Genomic DNA, 19,091 nt, shown 5'->3' on the forward strand with positions numbered 1-19,091 from the left:
TTGTCAATTTGGAGGGTGAAAGGAAATGTGATTAGAAGACCAAAATAACACGAATTTTGAGACCAGTAAAAACGTTGACTGCACGAATGTGTAATTTAAACTGCCAAAGTGCTAGCACATTTTTGATGCCAAATATACTTAATCAGTAATAATCCTATCCCTCAAGAAGGCTCCTAATTTGCTTTATTGCCTTTTTAGATTTGTCCCCTTTCATTTTCTAAAATATAATCATAGTTCAGTGACTCCATCTGTGAGCGCTCCGGCGACGAATTCTGGGTGGTAATGATGTACAGCCAGCGAATAACAATTCCTTAATCACGCTGTTTCCTCTACTGTTGCCTCATTTGAATTCATGGTTTTCAGAAAATTCAATTATATTTGCAATTTCATCAAGAAATTACTCAGATAAATAACTGACAGAGTAACAGTTCATTTGTTTGTCAGGAACGAAGTGAAGGGGAGGGGCGAGAGAGAAGAAACAGCAAAAGACAAATTTGATAAAAAGCATCATAAAGAAGTTTTACTTTTCTGAGAGGTGAGGAGAAGGGTGACAATTTGACACCTGCCCATGTCAGCTCAGCCCATGGATGGGAGGTGCCGGGAGCCCTGAATGAGACTTCCTCATAGATCAATCCTGGCCTAATATCCCTCTCTAGAGCCATCACTGGCCTTTGCTGACATTTGTGATGCCCTGGTTCTCATTCCAGGTAGAAATTTATGATGGGACATTTGTGACACCCATTGCCATCTTTATCATCTGGGTTTCATATTGGATTTCTGCTGCCACAAATGCCAGGTGCTTTCTGGCTGCTGAGGAGAGGCCTTACCTGGACTTTAATCTTGCCCATTAAGATACTCTGAATTTCTACAAAGAAAAGAAATAATCATTCACAAGGCAGACTAGCATCTGTTGGCCTTCTGCCTCTGTGAGAGATTAGACCCATTATGCATCCACTGTCAGAGAAGATCCAATCACCACATAATATGTCTCTGATGGGCGCTTAGCACCCAAATCTGTTCTGTTCTCTGTCCCAGGTGCTATCAATCAGCATCCTCATTGATGTTTCCACAGGAAGCAGGACTGGGGGTAGAAATGGAGCCACAACGGTGTCCACTGGATGGCAGTGATATCACCAGGCATTTTTGAGGATGGCCTTGCAGACAGTAACCAAACTATGACAACAGCCACCGACTCAGGCTTTATCTGTACAGAGAAGCTCCTGGGATGGACACCATCTGCCATGTGCTCCCCAGGAAGCAGATGTCATTATCCAATGATGACACTCAATTTTTCAAGAAATGATAGTTGATGTTCTTCCAGGGGAGACACACCCATCATAGACAGCCAGGAGGTCCACAGTGAAGAAGAATCTGAGGCAACAACTCTCTGGAAAGCAGTATGATGCTCAGGGTACTCTGCTACAGCACAAGCTCTCTATCAGAAATATATTGCTCACCATTAGTTTTGCAGGTATTTTTAAATTAAGATTTCTTTTAACAAATTCAGGGTGATAGAACCTGAGTGATACCAATGCCCTTTAACCAAAGGCCTCCAGGGACACACTTTAGTTCAACAGAGCTGGGTTTCTTGAGTCTGCAGTGAGAGTAGATGTGTATCATGGGGGGGCAATGAAGTACCTGAGCAAGAGGGTATGAGGAAAGACTCACTCAAGAATATAGGCTTGTGCTAGGTGAACTTAGGGAGTGCTCAGAGAAGTGGGGCTGTGCCCTTAGTTGGATGTTGTCAGGCTGCAAAGGTAACTCTATCAATAGGGATCTTTATAAATTCAATCAGTAAGGTAGAGGAATGATACTGTCATTGGTAAATAAGTAGCCATTCCTCAGATTAGCTTGGAAAGGGGGACCTTGGTCATTTTTGTGGTTCAGACAATGTTCCATTTTTGAAGACTTTATTTATTTTAAATTTATTTATTCGAGAAGGAGAGAGAGAGAGACAGAGACAGAGACACAGGCAGAGGGAGAAGCAGGCTCCCTGTGGGGAACCTGATGCGGAACTCTATCCAGGACCCCAGGATCACAACCTGAGCCAAGGCAGACGCTCAACCACTGAGCCACCTAGGTGCCCCCAATGTTCCATTTTGTCTGTGCTCAGACATGACTACAAAGTGGTCTTATTTGTGACTTGCTCCATCCCGGTCAGTGTAGCCTTACCTCTATGTTCTGTGAAATCATTTATATTCAAAAAGTCAGCACCAGGGCCCAGCTGTGAGTGCTGGGCCAGCTTCAGAGTCATGAACATCTTCATATTTATGTTCTCAGTAATTTTCATATACTCTTCTAAATATTTTCAAGCCCTCCCTCCCCTATTGCCAGTGTCAGTGCCAGGACACAGCTCAGCCCTCCCTGATCCTGCAGAAGCAACAATTACAATGGAGTGCTGCAAGTGCTCTGCTTGAACTACACAAAGATGTTATCAGCTACAAAATGGAAGGCACTTGGCATGGCCAGGGTTCACTTTCTGCAAGAGCTGAACCTTAAAAACGAGAGAAGTTGGCCAGAGAAAGAGAAAAAAAAAAGTGTTTCTAGTCAGGGGAACCATTAGTCAAACAGATCCTTAAGCTCTGGCAGCTGCAAATGGTTTTGATGAGGTGAAGCTGGACAGTAGGCAGGGGCTAGGTCAGGGGCTAGGTCAGGGGAGGCCTCACACTCCCCTGGGGAGTCTGGGTGGAATTTAGGCTTACAGAGAGCCATGGAAGAGTTTTTACCTGGGAGAGACATGATCCCATGTATGTTTTACATGAAGAGATGCTCACAGAATGGGAGAAAGGAAGATAGCCGTTGGTGGCTGGAATGAGCATCCTGATTAGTGAGTAGAGACCCTAGGGCCATACAACTGCTCCTGGTTATCCAAGAGGAGAAGAAGCTGCATGGGGAGGTGGGCCAGAGGTGAACTTGAGAGCACTGACCCATTACTGAGACTGAGAACTGCTGCTACTTCCAGGGCTGGCTGATGTTATTGGGCCATCAACAAACCCGGTGGCATTGCTCAAAGCTCTGTGCATGATTCTGTTATTTTATCCTCATGATGATCCTATGGAGAAGGTGCCTTTTCTTTTTTTTTTTTTTAGCTCTGAGTTCTAGGAAGGAAACTGAGGCACAGGGACCTTAAGCCATTTGCTCCAGATCATCTAGCTCCTAAGCAGGAGAACTGGGGTTCAACCCTAAGTAGCCAGTTCAGGATCTGTCATACTTTCCTCTGTGCTCTCCTCAGCCCTCCAAATGTCAGGCTAGGCTCTGGGCTCTTTACACGCTGCAGCAATGTGCAGCTCACAAAACTGAGTGTGGAGCTTAGGCTGATAAAGTCAGGAACCAAAGTGCAGTTCAGAAAGGAAAGGCTACTTTCAGGAGTAGAAAAAAATGGACTGGAAGCTCAGCATTTATGGAGAAGCTTTTTTAACTTAGCATGTGTGCCAAGTGCCCACCACAAAGCTTGCTGGTTTTGCACTAGAAGTTTGAAATTGGTAGGTCTGTATGGATGTATGTGTGAATGGATAAACAAATCAACTGCCTATCTTTGAAGTAGATGACAATAGAACATGGTGCAGACAAGACAGGAGAGAGCTGGAGTCGCATCCCTGAGAAAGCTTTCTCACGAAGATGCTATGACAGCGTTATAACACAGGGAGAATTTGCTGCCTTGAGCTGAGTGTAAACTGAAACACTGCCCCTGAACTTCCCACCTCTGCAACCCTAGACAGGTCATTTAAACTCCATGGGCCCCAGTTTCCTCATCTGTAAGATGGGAATAACGATGCTCACTTTACAGGGTTGTTTTCAGAATTAGAAAATACATTTTAAATATCTGTTTGAGTATGTGGCACATAATGGGTGCTGAGCAAATAGCTGGTAACTATTAAAAACTGTAATTTTATACCAGTGTTACAGATCACTGAAAAGCAGAACTTTCTCTCTCTGCAGTGGGAGTGGAGGAGTGAGGAGCAGGCCTGGAACTGGGTCCAGACCAGCTCATGCACTATTATTTGTTTGCGGTGTCTTTTCATTTGTGGCTTTATGTCTTACCCAGTCTTGAAAATGGTTAAATAAATGGATGCCTCTTTGGTAATTGTTCCCTTTGGTGGTCAGTGTTTCTCAAGCAATTCTCTCTATTATAGAGTCACCATGGCAACCTGCCCATTAAAGAGGCTTGCAGCTAGCCCGTGCTTCTCCCAAGGAGCAACAGCCACTCCTCCAAATGCCCAGGGCCTCCATGACTGGCTGAGGAAGAAGGACAGTGGCAGTGTAAGTGCTTCTACCTGAAGGATCTTAAATGTGGGCAGGAAGAGGGAAGGAAGAGATCTGACACCCAGTGGATACATAAGAAGTGCTGGTGGAAGTAGGATAAGGCAGCACCATTGTAGGGAGGGGTTCTAGAACAGGGCAATTGCCCTGAATCTGAAAGCTTAAGATGCCCTACACTGCCAGAAAGTGATGGTGGGGGCTCTACTGGGGATTGTTCTGACCTGCGATAGTTTCATTCATTCATTCATTCATTCATTCAACAATACGAATAAGCCAGGTACTATAATACAATGAAATAGAGTATCTCTCCTCATATAACTCACAGAGCAGTGAGGGAGATACAGAAATAAACAGACGAGATCCAGAGAGGTAAGTGCTGCCAGGAGGGACTCACAGTACTGCAGGAGCCCAGACTTGGGGTAATCTGGGAGGTTTCTCAAAGGAAGAGCCACCAATGCTGGCCCTTAGATGGATAAGTACAAGTTATGTGGAAGAACAGGGATGTGGATGATGGCTCCAGGTGGAAGAAATGGCATGTGTGGATGACTCCAATTGGAGACTCAAAACCATCTGTTTCATTCAGGGTCTTATTTGTAAATGACAAATGCTAAGCCTGGCTTATCAGAGCAGAAAGGGGATTGATTAAGTGACATTAGCTGGCTCACTGAATCTCTAAGAGACTAAAATCAACTTGAGGCCATGAGCCAGAAACAACCCCTGAAATGACATTGAAGAACTGGCCCTGTGAAGACTCCCTATCCCTGTCAGCTTGCACTGAGGCTAAATTCTGGATGCTGTCCCTGGAAACTAGATATGGTGGCTTCCCTGCCACTTCCTTCACAATAGGTTCTATGTGGTTCTTCATTTTTCATGTCACCGCTTCTGGTTCAAACTTTGGGGCAGGAGAATTTGGTTGATTTGGCCTAGGACACTCACGTTCACCACAGCTGCAAGGGATGCTGGGGCAGAGGGTATTTGGCATTCCCAGCTTTATGGTGGGAGGTGAGGTCTGCCTCATAAGTTGAGTGTTTTTCCAAATATAGTATGGAGGGATAAGCAACAGCAGTGAACTAACAAAGAGAGCATCATCATGGAAGACATTGGGCCCAAAGAGGTGAATGAGACGTGATAATTGCCTTCAATCTAATGGAAGTGACAGTACTCTCCATAACACAAGAGGATAGAGAAAGTGCAGGGAGGGGATCCAGGCTGAATATGGGAAAGGAGAAGGGATCAACATCAAGGCTCCAACTTGGAGTCCTGGGATTGTGATGTGGTAGGAATCAATCTGACACCCGGTATGAGTAATGCTGACCTTGAGCCATTCTGCCTATGAGGTCTGTATGAGTCAGTGGGACCAGGAGAACATAACAGTCCTTTAAGAAAGGGTTGTCCTCCAAACATCTGGTTACCCTTCATCAGTCATTAATCTAACCTTTCCAGAAATAATTTATATTTCATAGTTGTAATGACCTACATTATTGGGTACTTGAACTTGCAGGGCTATAATTTCACACCTGAGTTCTCCCAAAAGATCCCCTCAAATCTTTAGGACTGTTGCCTAATGAATATGGTATAATTCCTGATGGATTTGAGGGGTCTTCAAGCTTCTGAGAATAGGAGAAAGTGCTGAGGGAGCCTAAGAAGGCAAACCTTAATACCTCAATAGAACTAGAAGCTATAATGGGGGCCCAGCTAAGGAGGGAGCATTTAGGTTCTGATCTCTTTGGACAGGATCTCTGCTCTTCAGGATCATACATCCAAGTATGGTATTTCTTAAATAGGACCACTGGGGGACATCTGTATTTCTTTTTGTCCTAGAATGTTTTTGTTTCATCTTTCAGATCATTTATATTATTTATATTTAGGCAATCCTGTTATTCTTCTAACTTTCTAATGCTGGACAGACATCACTGAGAAAGTCCATAGTCACCTAGAATTCTCAGTGCTTATGGTGAGTGGAATAACAGCCTCCCCAAATATATCCATGTCCTAATCCCTGGAACCAGTGAATATATTAATGTTACATGGCAAGGGAGAATTAAGGATGCTGATGGAATTAAGGCAGCTAACTAGCTGACTTTAAAATGAGGAAATTATTCTGGATTATTCAGGCAGACCAGATGTAATCACAAGGGTCCTTTAAATGTGAAAGAGGGTGCCAGAAAGGTAAGACTCAAGGAGAGATTTGAATATTCTATGTTGCTTTGAAGATGGAGAAAGGCAGTCACAAGCCAAGGAATGCAGGTAACCTCTAGAAGATGAAGAAGGCAAGCGAATGGATTCTCTCTTAGAGCTTCCAGAAGGAACCCAGCTCTGCTGAAATCTTCATTGTAGCCTGATGAGATCCATTTTGGACTTCTGTTCTCCAGAACTCTAAGATAATGAATTTGTGTTTCAAGCCACTAGATGAACGTTAATTTGTTACAGCAGCAAAAGAAACAGGTACAGTGCTCATTGTCACAACTTCACTATCAGGCAAGAAACTACCAGGAAGAAGGAAGGTATAATACCCTTGAGGGCGTAGAGTTCTGAAGAGAGAACAAATGCCATTGTATGTACACTTGCTCCTGATAAATAATGATCCCAATGTCCTGTCATGGGAGATTCGATTGTTATGGTGATGGGAAGAAGTTAGTCTGAGCTGAAAGCAACTACTGACCTTATGTGGGGAGCCTGATCTTAAAAATATCCCCCTTTAAAAAAAAATATCCCCCTTTGAACTGGTCCTGAGATGCTGCATTACCTGCTAGCCATTGTGACATCAAGACATTCCTGAGATTTTGCCAGCCAGGTTTCTATTTTTGAGGGGTCATATCTACTGGTGGTAGTAATATAATTGATGAACATGGGAAACAGAGGTGAGTTAATGGTGGAGGGAGGGCTTCTTAAAACCTAACAGGTTTAAGAATACTGGGTTGCTCTGCAGCCTGTTGGGGATGGTGTGGCTCCTGGAGGTTACTCCCAGCTTGGTTGTGCAGGCTGAGAACAGAAGAGGATGGAACTCAGAGGTTAAAATAGATCCTAAGTGAAAACGCAGGACAGTTTCAAATAAGGAACCCATTTCTAAATATTTGATGAGAACTGAATGGATAGTAATGTGAAACCAATGAGACCAGGGCAGATATCTCGGGTGTTTTGTTTTGTTTTTCACACGCCAAATGTCTACTATTCCCCTTTCTGCTAAGAAATATTTCCCCTATTTTCTTTTGAGAACCTACCCCACTCGTACTCAATCTTTTCGGCTAAGATGAGGTTACACACATCTGCTAACTGGAGGGTGTGCACAACCCAGAACTGGCCAATCCAGAGTTCCATTCCTCTGGCCACAGTGATTGGCTCATAGTTGGCCCAAGCTGGCTAAATGGATGGAAGGTAATTTGAGTGCTGCCAAAGACCAGCTTGTTAGAAGACAGAAGAGCCCCTAAGAGTGGTGAAGACAACATAGCAGAAAGCGGCAGTAGGGAGGGGAAAGTCTCCTGAAGACGTTGTCTGAAAATGCAGGTCCAGATGTACCCGAGTCCCCCTTATTCAGTCCATTGTGTTGATGAATGGAAGAATGCCACACCCTTAGTCCAGCAGGAGGCAGGGTCACCTCACTCAGAGTGGGAAGCTCCCCAGCTTGCAGCCCAGCTGGGAACCCCACACCAGTTCTTACCGTGTGTGCAGGGTGCTGAGCCAGGCACTGGTGGGGCTTCGCCGGGACCTCCGGGGGTAAAACGAACGACGGGAGACACGAACATCTAGAGAATGAAACTATATCTAAAGCACACCATTGGCTAAGGCAGGAACACCTATTATGCCTCGGCACCAGAGAAAGGAAACAATTCAGTCAGGACCTGGAGGGGGTTCCTATGTTCCCAGGATCCCAGGGGAGGGATGCGGAGGCCCAGCCGGACCACTTGGTAGAGTGTTAAGGACAAGAAATGGAGTTTAAGGCGAATTGCAGGTCCTGCCTGACTTACAACAGGGCTAAGGTAGACCTGGGAGAGGAGAGGTGGGGTGTCAGCAGTTGCCTGCCCAGACCCGCTGCGGTTTCTTGGCAGTCACGTCAAAGGCTAGGACACAGATAACTGGCAGCAAGACTTGAGCTCAGAGAGAAGATGTAATTGCCTGAGTTCACACAGCCCATGCGGGAGTTGACTAACTCCAAACCCAGTGCTCTGTGCACTACTCCACGGCAGCAGGCATCAGAAATGGATTATTCCAGTCAGAGTTTTCTAAGCCTCAGCAAGTGAAACAGAAGGGGAGAAAAATCCCCAGTCCTCCATCCCCTGGCTGCTGTAAAGGTACCAGCTGATGCCAGCCGTGCTGCTGGGACACTTGCTGGGGCTTACTTTAATGGCTGCTCGCCCTCAGAGCCTGTCAAAGGGTAATAAAGGAAGAGGCAGGAGCTATTCAATATATTTTAAACTGTCATTCTCTCTAGATCCTGCAGCACACTTATGAAGGCTTGAACAGAACAGATGGCCGATGGCAATTTCCCTGGTCTTGGCGCAGACTTCCTGGAAGCTGCACAAATCAAGCACTTCTGCCTTTGCTCAGGGAAAGTAGCTGAGAGCAATCAAGAGAACTGAGTTAGGAGGTAAGGACTCGAAGTATCGCCCCAACTCAGCCCTTTCGCCTTCTTCAGCCCCCATCAGCATAGCCTGGCCTTGAGGTGGTTTAGACCGAAGGAGATCACCGGAGATGAGAAGGTAGCAGGGCGTAGTGGAAGAGAGGTTAACAGCCACCAAGTGGGATCTGGGGTGACTGTATATGTACCAGTGAGGTAAGGAGACAAGCTGATCTCCTCAGTAGAGAGTCCAGGTTCAGACCCCAGCTCTGACTCTTACCAACTGTGTGGTCTTAAGCATGTTTCTCTTTAATAAGTCTGCTTTCTTTGTAAAGCAGGAATGATAAAGAGTCTGCTGACCAGCCCCACTTCCAGGAGCCGTCTAGGCCCCACAATCATAAGGTGGCTGTGTGGATTGATAAATTCCAGCAAGTGCTCTGTAAGGAGCAATAGGAACCTACCCTAGAACTCCTCCATGTTCTCTCTCAAAGCCATGGTAACATGCTCAGCCAGTTCTCCTCTTGCTTTGCTCTCTGCTTTTTGGTTGACGTGATATGGTCATTAACTGTCAGATCAGGGAGGGCTATTCATTCATTCAACAAACATTTGCTGAGCATCTACTATGTGTTCAAGGTTCAGGGAGAGACAACAGTGAGTGAGAGGGGCCAGCGCCCTGCCTTCACAATGTGGCTCCATTGCTCATGAGATTGATAAGAAAATTGAGGCCCAGAAGGAAGAAGGCCTCTGCCCCCAGTGACTGAGCTAGCCACTATGTATTTGCCACCTCTGTGTCTCCCAACTACAAGCACTAGGTCTGGCAAGAGCAGATGTTAAATCAATATTTGCTGAACTGGTGAGTGCATAAGTCGATAACTCCCAGTCTAGTGCCCTTTCTGTGGCCTGTCCCCAAATAATTGGGCAGAAAGCAGGTATTTGGAGGAATAAGGGTTAGTACTATTCACTGTCTGGCCCCAATTCCCTTCTCCCTCTGTAAAGGGTAGGCTGAGAGAATTGAAGGGCTTTTATCTCTACTCTCAGAACACTGCCAAAGTAACATAATAATGTCATTGGAAATGTGGAGCTCATGCCCAGGCCTGCAAATTGTGTCAGGTACATAGCTCCGAGGTCTAAAAGAAATCAGACTCTGAGGAGAATTGTATTTTTTAAAAGTCATTGTCAGGCGCTAATATTACTCTTTCAGGATTCAACAAATCAGACTCCAAATTTCTGTATGGCTTGGAACAAAACTACAAATGGAAGCTGTGGTGGGCACGATAACGGCCCTCCAAAGATGTCCACATCCTAATTCCTGGAACCTGAAGTTATGTGATGTCCTGTGACAATGTTTGCAGATGGAATTCAAGTTGCTCATCACCTGACTGCAAGATGGGGAGATTTTCATGGGTTATCTGGGGGTGCTCAAGTAATCCCAGGGGTCTTTTTTAAGTGGAGGACCGGAGGCAGGGGTGAGAGAGTCAGAGAGATGGCAGTGTGACAAAGACTTGACTGGCCATTGCTGGCTTTGAAGAGGGAGGAAGGGGCCTCAGGCCAAGGAGTGCGAGCGCCTCTAGAAGCTGGAAAAAAGAAGGAAATGGATTCCCTTTAGAGCCTCCAGAAGGAACACAGTGCTGTTGGCACTATGACTTTAATCCAGTGAGACCAAGTTCTAGCCTCTAGAACTGTAAGATTAGACAATTCTGTTGTTTTAAGCCACTTAATTTGTGGTAATTTGTGGCAGTAGCAAGAGGAAACATGTAGAGGCCTACTTACCCTATGTCTAAATATTTAAAGTTATATATCAAGTCAGCTATGTGCTAAATAAAATGTATTCTATCTTCCTATGTTAACAAAGATAGCTTCTTAGCTGCTTGAGTTTGCAGATTTTTAACCTCCTTGGAGTTCCTCAGGAGAACATGGCAGGGCAGGAAAACTAGGCCTTAGCTCCCACTCCTGGCCCATGACCTGATCCCTTTCTCTTCTTCCACTTCTCACCCCTCCTGGAAGAGGCCTTCTGCACATGCCTGTGGGTGTCCGGCCCGCTGTGGAAGCCCATCCACAGCTCCTGCAAACGGCTGCTTCTCAGGAAGACACACTCAGCAAACAGGCCTGTGCGGAGGCTCTGGAAGCAGTCCCAGGGCTACTAGGATAGGGAATCCTGGGGTCCTGGCACCAAGAGTATGGTCTAGATGGAAAGAGGGGATGGGTTCCTGGTGGGCCAAACCCCCATGGCCCTTTCTGTCTCCTCACCTGTGGGGAGGGCACAGCTGGAGGACCAGAGGGGTGTCATCTAAGCAGGAGTCCCACATAGCGAAATCTCCCATCCTTCCTCCTAGGTGTCCCCTTTACTTTCACACAGAACACTTCCTGTCACCAAACATGTAGGGGTTTTCCCATGCCAAGCAATCCTCTGTGACACCAGCTGGCCATCCTATAATGCAACTCAGTTCCAATGCTGCTGACCTAGTGTCATATCCCATAGGTGAAGGGCTCAGGCCTACCAGACTGCCCCCACCCCACCTCAGGTGCCAACCACAAGTCTAGGCTGTCCTGTGTTCCTGACCAACCAGTTATAAATCTGAGGTTCTCATGACCCGCTCTTCAGGTCCAACCAATTTGCTAGAGTGGCTCACAGAACTCAGGGAAACAGTTACTTACATTTACCAGCTTACTACAGTATATGATGAAGGATTACAGATGAACAGCCAGATGAAGAGATACATATGGTGAGATTCAGGAGGGTCTCAAGGGCAGGAGTTTCTGTCCTTGTGGAGTTGGGGGTGCATCACCCTCCCAGTACAGGGAGGTGCTCACCAACCTAGCTCCCCGACCCCTGTATTATTAGGATTTTATGGAGGCTTCCTCATGTAGGTGAAATTGGTCATTAACTCTGTTTCTAGTCCTTCTCCCTTTTCAAGAGGATGGGGATGAGTTGAAAGTACCCAGCTTCTGATCAGGGCTTGGTCTTTCTGCTGACCAGCCCCCCTTCCAGGAGCCATCCAGGCCCCAGAAGCACCTTGTTGGAACAAAAGCTACTCCTATCACCTAGGAAATTAGGTTTCAGGAGCCTTATGTCAGGAACTGGGATCATAGACCAAACATTAGAACAAAAGATGCTTCTGGTGCTCTTGTCAGTCAGGAAATTCTGTACGAGGATTTCAGGAGCTCTGTGCTAGGAACTGGGGACAGATATATTTATTTATTATCTCACAGATTCCAAGGCAGGCACACCTCTTGTCCAAACCTAAGGGTGGTCCTCATCACCAATAAGCCTTCGTAAGCCCAGAGAAAGTTGAGTGATAAGTTGATGGGCAGCTGAGTTTTGTAGCCATGGGAAAGTACTTCAACTTTTTTTCTCCTTCCTTTACTGACAAAGTAAATCTTGCTGAACCAAAGCTTACTATGTCACATTAGGTGAATATGTGGTTCAAATCCATGATGAGGCCTCAAAAACCAAATGTGTCATGGGGAAGAGAACTGCAGAGTTCGAGGTCAGGGCTAATCCAGAAAGGCGGGAAGCCTTTTCTCAGCCTTTCACTGTTCAAGAGACTGCCCTGTAAAGTAGTGAACCTCCCATGGAAGGGAGTATTCAAGAGTAGGTTATCTTTGGGTTTTGTAGAAGGGGCTCCTGTACACAAAGGCACAGGTTTCTGTGTCCCCTGGAACATAGCTGCAGCAGAAAACCTTTTGTAACAAATCGAAGCCCAGCTTCTTTCTACTCACCTCCTGTGTTCTGGGTTCTTTTCTGCTATGAAACATGCCTGGACTGGCAACATTAATCTATAAACATGCTCCCTCCCCAAAGCCAGAAAATCTCCACCCTAGAAGGAGTTGTTGAGGATGTCAAGTGACTCAAATGTGGTGGTGATGTCCTTAGATTCACTTGACAAAAACAGGATGTTGTCCTGAGTGTAGGGACAGAATGCTCTGAGAGTCACATGTGCTTCCTGCAACCAGACTCAGCCAGGTAATGGGATGGGTTTCCCTTAGAAACACTCATCTTATACACTGAGTGAGAACCCATCTCTAGTTAACCCAGGGCGGGGGCCCAAGGTCGGGCTGGATCCTAGGTCAAGTCCAGAGCCCTTTGCAGATGAGCACACTCTCAGCTGAGAATGAGGCCAGGACCTGACCATGGCACATATCTAATTAGTGCCAAAGTCCTGAGTAGGGCTCCAGGGACCCTGCAGATCTGGCCCTGCTGGCCTCTCAGCTTCACAGCTTCAGCCATATGGCCTCCTTTCTGTCCCTAAAAGGACCCTGTTACCTAGCACACAGAGCCTTTGTAATGCTATCTCCTCCACCAGGAGCTGCCAGAAGGGACAGACACTTATCAAAGGTCACAGAGCTCATCACTGGTTAACCTGGGATGTGACTCGAGTGTCTACCCCCTGCCCAGGCCTGCAAGGGAACAAAGGGGACAAAGCTAAAGAAAGTTTTGGGGAATGGACCAATGCTGAGAAGAACCTTGGTTCCCTCTCTGATCAGTTGCTTCCTCTGCTAGAGTAGCAGCTGTGCTTCCTGTGGTACAGTGTCAGTGCGTGCTCATTCAGTAAAGAGCTTCTCCTGTTCTCCCAAGAGCCAAGCACTGTGATGGGCCCCAGAGACCCCAGGCCAGAGCAGGCTCTGGAACTGCAGATGCCTCTTGCCTCCTGTGCTCCTCTGTCTCCCACTCTGGTCCCTGGCTGGGAACGGAAACACACAGAGGTGCAAAGTGCGTGCACAGATGTGCGCAAACTCATGCAAGTGGCCACCACAGCTGCACCACCAGATGCTCACAGGCAGGGACCTCCATCCTGGCCAGGGGTGGGGGTGTTGTGCTGCGAGCACGGGCTCTGTGAGGTGTCTCTCCCCACAGGGGGGCACGCCTTTGTTCTAGGCTCCCTGGAGCTAGCTCTGTTACCTGAATCACAAAGCCTCACTAAAAATGGCCCCGTATTCCTTCTGCTTCCAATCAGACAGATTTCAGACAGGGCTGTTGCATGTCATTGGCTTCGAGGTCTGATCAGATCACTGCAGATGTCCTGCGGTCCTCCGGCAGGGCCTCTGCAGGCCTGGGTTGGCGCCCGGACGAACATTCATGCAAACTGAAAACAGAGTTTACTTACAAGACACACGGGGAGTCACATTCTCGCATCCCTGCGGCTGCAGACCTGAGATACATCCCGGCCACGCGCGTTCAGACAGACTGCCGACGAGGAGGGACACGGCAGGTGGAGAGAGGACGGCGAGAGCAGGGACGGGGGGCAGCCGCGGACGCCCGGGGGGACTCCGACTGAGCCCTGGGGCGCCAGCAGCCCTGCCTGCCCCGACGCCCACCCAGCCTCAGCCCTGCAGACAGGCATCCTCAGCTGTGAATGTGTGCCTGCTTCTGCTGTCTCCATGGCCACCAGGCTTTCTCAAAACACCAGATGTTCTTTGGCCAAAGTTCCATTCACATTTCTCGGCAGCCCCATTTCTGCCCCAAACTCAGGGGGCAAAGCGATTGCAGCCCCCACGGGACTCGCCGCTGAGCTGCTACCCCTGGGAGAGACCAGGGTAGCCAGGGCTGAGGTCCTGGCCGAGGCAGGGGGCAGAGAAACAGGAACTCTGCCCAAATGTCCAAGCCCCAGGGGACTGACCCAGGGGTCTTTCGTACTGTTCTGGGCAGGGGCACCATGTACAATAAGTCCTTCTCTTGTCCATCATCATTGTTTTAGAGTTGATTGTGGTGTTTGTGTGTCACGGTGTCATCACGTCCGCCAGCTCTCCTGTGAGGTGGCTACCGTTAATTTCTCTACTTTAGAGCGGGGTGGGGCCCGAGGCCACGTCACAGATCTGTGGTTGTGACGTGATTTGAACTCCGGACCTCTATGTTCTTCTTTTAACACCACCACCAACAGACCTTGCATATCATGTTCCAGCCTGGCTTCTACCCCCATTACTCAACAGAATAAACTCTTTCTAAAGTCACGGGTGACCTCTGTGGTGCTGAACGCATCATACTCATTTGGCCCTTGTTCTGTTGGCTTCTCAGCTGTGTGACACACTCGTGATCACTTCCTCTTCCCAGAAACCTTCTCCCCTTAGGCTTCCATGACACCATACCTGGGTTGCTTTTTCCCCATTTCCCCCTCCCTGATCCATGTTCTGCCCTTTCATGCCCTACTCTGTCCCCCTGGCCTGTGCTACCCTGGCTCCTTCGTCCTCTGACTCTGGCTAGGTTTGGGCAAGGAGAGAGACATCAACAGATCGGAGAGCAGGAAGACGGGAGGTCAGGCACGTGTTGCTGCAAACTCCTCCCATCCACCTGCAGGCCTGGTGGTGGCTGCATCCCCGAGGCCACAGCACCAACCTGCCCTCCAACCCAGCTGCTTCAGGCCCAGGGGTGCTGGTCCCTGGGCACGCTGCCATCCTGGGGTTTCTTTAACACTGTCCATGCCTCTATACACAGTCCCTCCTCTAACTCTCTTCCTTTAAACTCATTGAATGTGCCAGTTCTTTCCTGGGGGGACCCTGGATGGCACATGACTCTCCTAGTTTTCCTTCTACTTCTCTGGCCATTCCTGTTTTTCCTTCTTATAAGGCTCACATCCCTTAACTGACCATCAAACACTGGTGCTCCTCAAGGACTGGCCCAAGGTTCTCTTTCTCTCATCCCATACCATCACCCTGGGTGATCTCCTCTGCCCCCAGAGCTTCTGTTGCCCTCCACTCACATGACTCCTCAGGGTCTCTTTCCAATTCAGCCTTGTCTATGTCTTCCAGACCCTTCCCTTTCTTAAGGAATGATGCCACCATTGACTTACACATGTAAGGCGACAACCCAGAGGTCATCCTTGACCTTTCCAGGTGCTCTCCTCCCACACCCAATCCATCACCATGTTCTGCCCATCTCTGTCCACCTCCACACACACCTGGTCCAGGCTACCATGGAATTGTGTCTTGGCACTTGGCCTACTCACACTCCTGTTGCCTCTCCCAAGCTCTCTGCAGCTGCTCTTTGCAATGTGGTCAAAGAAATGTTTTCCCAACGCAGAATTTATCACACCACCCACTGCATAAAACCTTCAGTGGCTCCTGGCTGCCCTTAGTACTTGCATAGTCTATCTCTGCCATCCTCTCCAGTGTGCCATGTATTTGGCCTCTATCTCTCCCCCTCCAGAAACAGCAACCCCTTGCTCCTATCCACACGTACCTCCCCTTGGCAGCAGAATCTTCCCATGTCATTCCTCACCCTTGCCCTCTTGAGTTCTTAACTCCAACGTTTCTACTCTTCCTAAAACTCTCAGCTTGATGGTCACAGCCTCAAACTGCTTCTCTGGCTCCCCTGACCAGGCCAGACTCGTACTAGAGTGGGCGCCTCTGCTGTGCCACGTTTTACAGTTCCAGTTTTACACTTATGTGTATGTTTCATAAATACCTGGCTCCCCACCTGCTGTGTGAGCGCAGGCGCCATCTGCCCATCACTCCTGTTGATTGGTCTCAGTGTCTTTGTCACCCAGCCCGGAGCCTGGCTCTAAGCAGGAACTTGATGTTTGTCAAATGGGTGAATGAAAGCACAGTTCTACCAGGGCATCCAAGAGGTGGTGTTTGCACTGTATTGTTTTTTTTTTTTTTTTTTTTTTTTTTTTTAGGATGTATAGGAGTTTTCAGCAGAAGGAAAAGACGTTCCCAGGGAGACAGAACCTAACTCATTGATTGTAAAAGAAAATTCGGTTAGAATCACCTTAGGTGGTAAAACGTCTGAATTTGTCATGCAGACATTAATTGCAGTTTTCTAGCAGAATTTCTGAGGCTATAGCCTGGCTTTTTTTCAAATGCTTCCTTCCCAAATCCCGGGTCATAGTATGGAGCCCCATTTCCAGGATCGCCTGGTCTCAGCCCTGAGCCATAGAAGAAGGCTCTGCTTTGAGACCTCTGGGTCAACCATGTGTGTCTGCCTTCTGGTAGCCACTCCCGCTCCTTACTGGGGCAGCTCTGAATGTTTGCATGCCAATGTCTTCTCCTCCTTTATCTATTGCCAGGGGTGGCCACGTGGTCCAGGCCCAAAGCCAATTGTGCATCTTGTTACCCTGGCCTCCAACATAAGCTATTTGGTCAGCAAGAAGCCCAGAAGGTTTTCAGGAGCTACTGTCAAAGACTCTGGCTCTTTCCCATGGGATTCGGGCCTGATTTGATGTGAGGCTGGAGCTGAGAGGCCAGTTTGTCATCTGGAAGGAAAGACCACCAGAAGCCACCATGTGAAAAAGAAGCCCACACAGGAAAGCAGAGGCAGGAAATGGAGAGAGACCAGTCCTGTTCATATCACTGGATCCAGCAGTACCTGAATTCCTCCTACCCTTGAACTTGTGAATTATGCGAATCATGAAATCTCTGTGAAAGCAAGGATGAACCACTCCTTTGGGCTCTGAGTCCTCTGAGGTCTGCAGGCCCATCTATTCTCAGGAGGTCCTGGGCTGTCTGCCCCCAGTGGGCAAAATAGGCCACACACATGCCATCTTGGGACGGAACTGGGGCGGGGGCTGCAAAGCCTGGGAAGGGGAATAGCTCCACAGGCTCTGATCTGCCTCAACCTGGAAATACTGAGGTGGAAGCAACCCCTGGAAAAACCTTCTTCCTTAAGGCTAACTCAGAAGGACCGTGCAGAGTGCAGGAACCCCACCCACTCTCTCCTTTCTTGAGTAAGCATCCGGTCTTCTTATTGAGAGGCAGTGGGAAGCAAAAGGGGGGCAGATGCCAAGCTTATCCCCTTTCCTCCCATCATGCTCAGCTCTCCTGACACATTTGAGGAACAAGCTGCAGTGGCAGGTGGTGGGGGACTTCCTGGAAGGCAGCCCGGGGCCCTGGCACTCGGCCGAGCCTGAACGCTTATTCCTCACCTGTGCCTGCCTGCCAGTTAGCCTGACGAGCTTTATAAGTGCTGCAATTTGTGGAATTAAAATCTTCTTCTTATTTGCATCTGGCAGCATGCTGGCCAAGAGCAGAGGAAGGGGTAGGTGGGGGCTAAAGCCTTCTGGTTGGTTCCTGAGCCTTCTATAGTGGAGATGCTAAATGACAGGGACCCCTTCTTCCCACCCAGCTGCAGGGACAGGGAGCATCCATGACCCAGGAGGCTCCTCCAAGGGATGGACACAGGTGACAGAAGGGGACAGAGAGGCACAGACTGCAGTGACTGGGGTGGCAACAGCAAGAGGCTGAGCATGACAGGATGACCACAAATCCCTCTTCACTGCTTCAAGCCTTGCTCCCTGTCCCCCATCCATCCTCACATGGCAGGCCAGAGGCAAAGTCTGCCACGACACCACCTTTGTCCTAGGTCAGGCTTCTGGAAGCAGACCCTGAGACCAGAAGTTGTGTGCATGAGATTGATCAAGGAATTGTTTCCAGGAGAAACCAGCAAGGGCAGGGGAGAAGAAACAGAAGAGGAAGGCAAGAGGCCACATGAGGCTATGATCTCAGGTGTGATCCTATTGGATCTCAGGAAGGCCGCTTGTGCTCAGGGTTAGTCCTACCTCTGGGCAAGGGAGCAGGGCTTTCCCACTCCCAACATGGGCTAAGGTCCTGAAGAAGGGATGAAGGAGCATGAGATATACTCCCAGGCACTTCAGGCTCTGGGCAACTGAAAAAAGCAACTGTAGCAGCCTGGGGACTGATTTTGGGAGGGAATGACAGTTACGTGCTTGATGGGACTAATACCCAACCAGAATGGCTGCCTTGGCCTGATGCCAAAAGGTAAACCTAGAATTGGAACACGGGAATCTTGGCTCCTGTGACCCAAAAGGCTGGAAGGCAAAGCTCAGCACTGGCCAAGGGAGGAGGTAAGGGGTAAGGGGCTGGCTCAGCAGAGGATGAGAGGGAGAAGCTGGCCAGTGCGGGTCTGGGGGGGGAGCCAAAGTGCCTGAGTAACACCCAGAAGAGCCAGGAGAGTCACACACTTCTTGGGTGTCCTGTGCCTACTGGAGACCTGTTGGTGGAGCCAGTAGCCTTGCATTTCTAGAAACCCGGAGGCCGGTGCCAACAAGGACAGCAGAGGCTTCATGGGGGGATCAGGGCTGGGGATGACAAAATGGTGTGAAACCAGGACATCAGCCTCAGAGCAAACTCTGGAGAGAGTCCAAGCTTAGCCTGGTCATGAGCTGACAGTACAGGGCAGAGGGACCAGGAAATCCACTGCAGTGTGCCTCTGAAGACCGCAAAGGCCCGGAGTTAAGGGACAGCCGGAATGCTTTTAGATCTTTACTTAGTTCCATCTAAGAGTGTGAAGAGGGAGGAGAAAGAAAGCACGGGACAGTGGTGG

At 48.5% G+C, this 19,091-nt stretch overlaps 1 protein-coding gene and 2 long non-coding RNA genes across 3 annotated transcripts in view; 1 reads left to right on the plus strand and 2 right to left on the minus strand.

The window, feature by feature from the left end:
* The window catches only part of KCNIP1 (potassium voltage-gated channel interacting protein 1), a 339,153-nt gene that overhangs the window by 247,865 nt on the left and 72,197 nt on the right, over positions 1–19,091 (minus strand). The gene's annotated exons all lie outside the window — the stretch shown is intronic.
* LOC140632296 (uncharacterized) lies at positions 494–14,164 on the minus strand. Its single transcript, XR_012029816.1, has 3 exons — positions 13,921–14,164; positions 7,919–8,003; positions 494–1,435 (listed from the first exon to the last, which is right to left on the minus strand). It is a non-coding gene; the product is annotated as an uncharacterized lncRNA (long non-coding RNA).
* Positions 6,996–17,205, plus strand: LOC140632295 (uncharacterized). The gene is made up of 3 exons (XR_012029815.1): positions 6,996–7,121; positions 8,690–8,845; positions 16,819–17,205. It is a non-coding gene; the product is annotated as an uncharacterized lncRNA (long non-coding RNA).

This window comes from Canis lupus, chromosome 4, assembly GCF_048164855.1.
Source record: "Canis lupus baileyi chromosome 4, mCanLup2.hap1, whole genome shotgun sequence".
In the NCBI taxonomy this organism is placed as follows: Eukaryota; Metazoa; Chordata; class Mammalia; order Carnivora; family Canidae; genus Canis; species Canis lupus.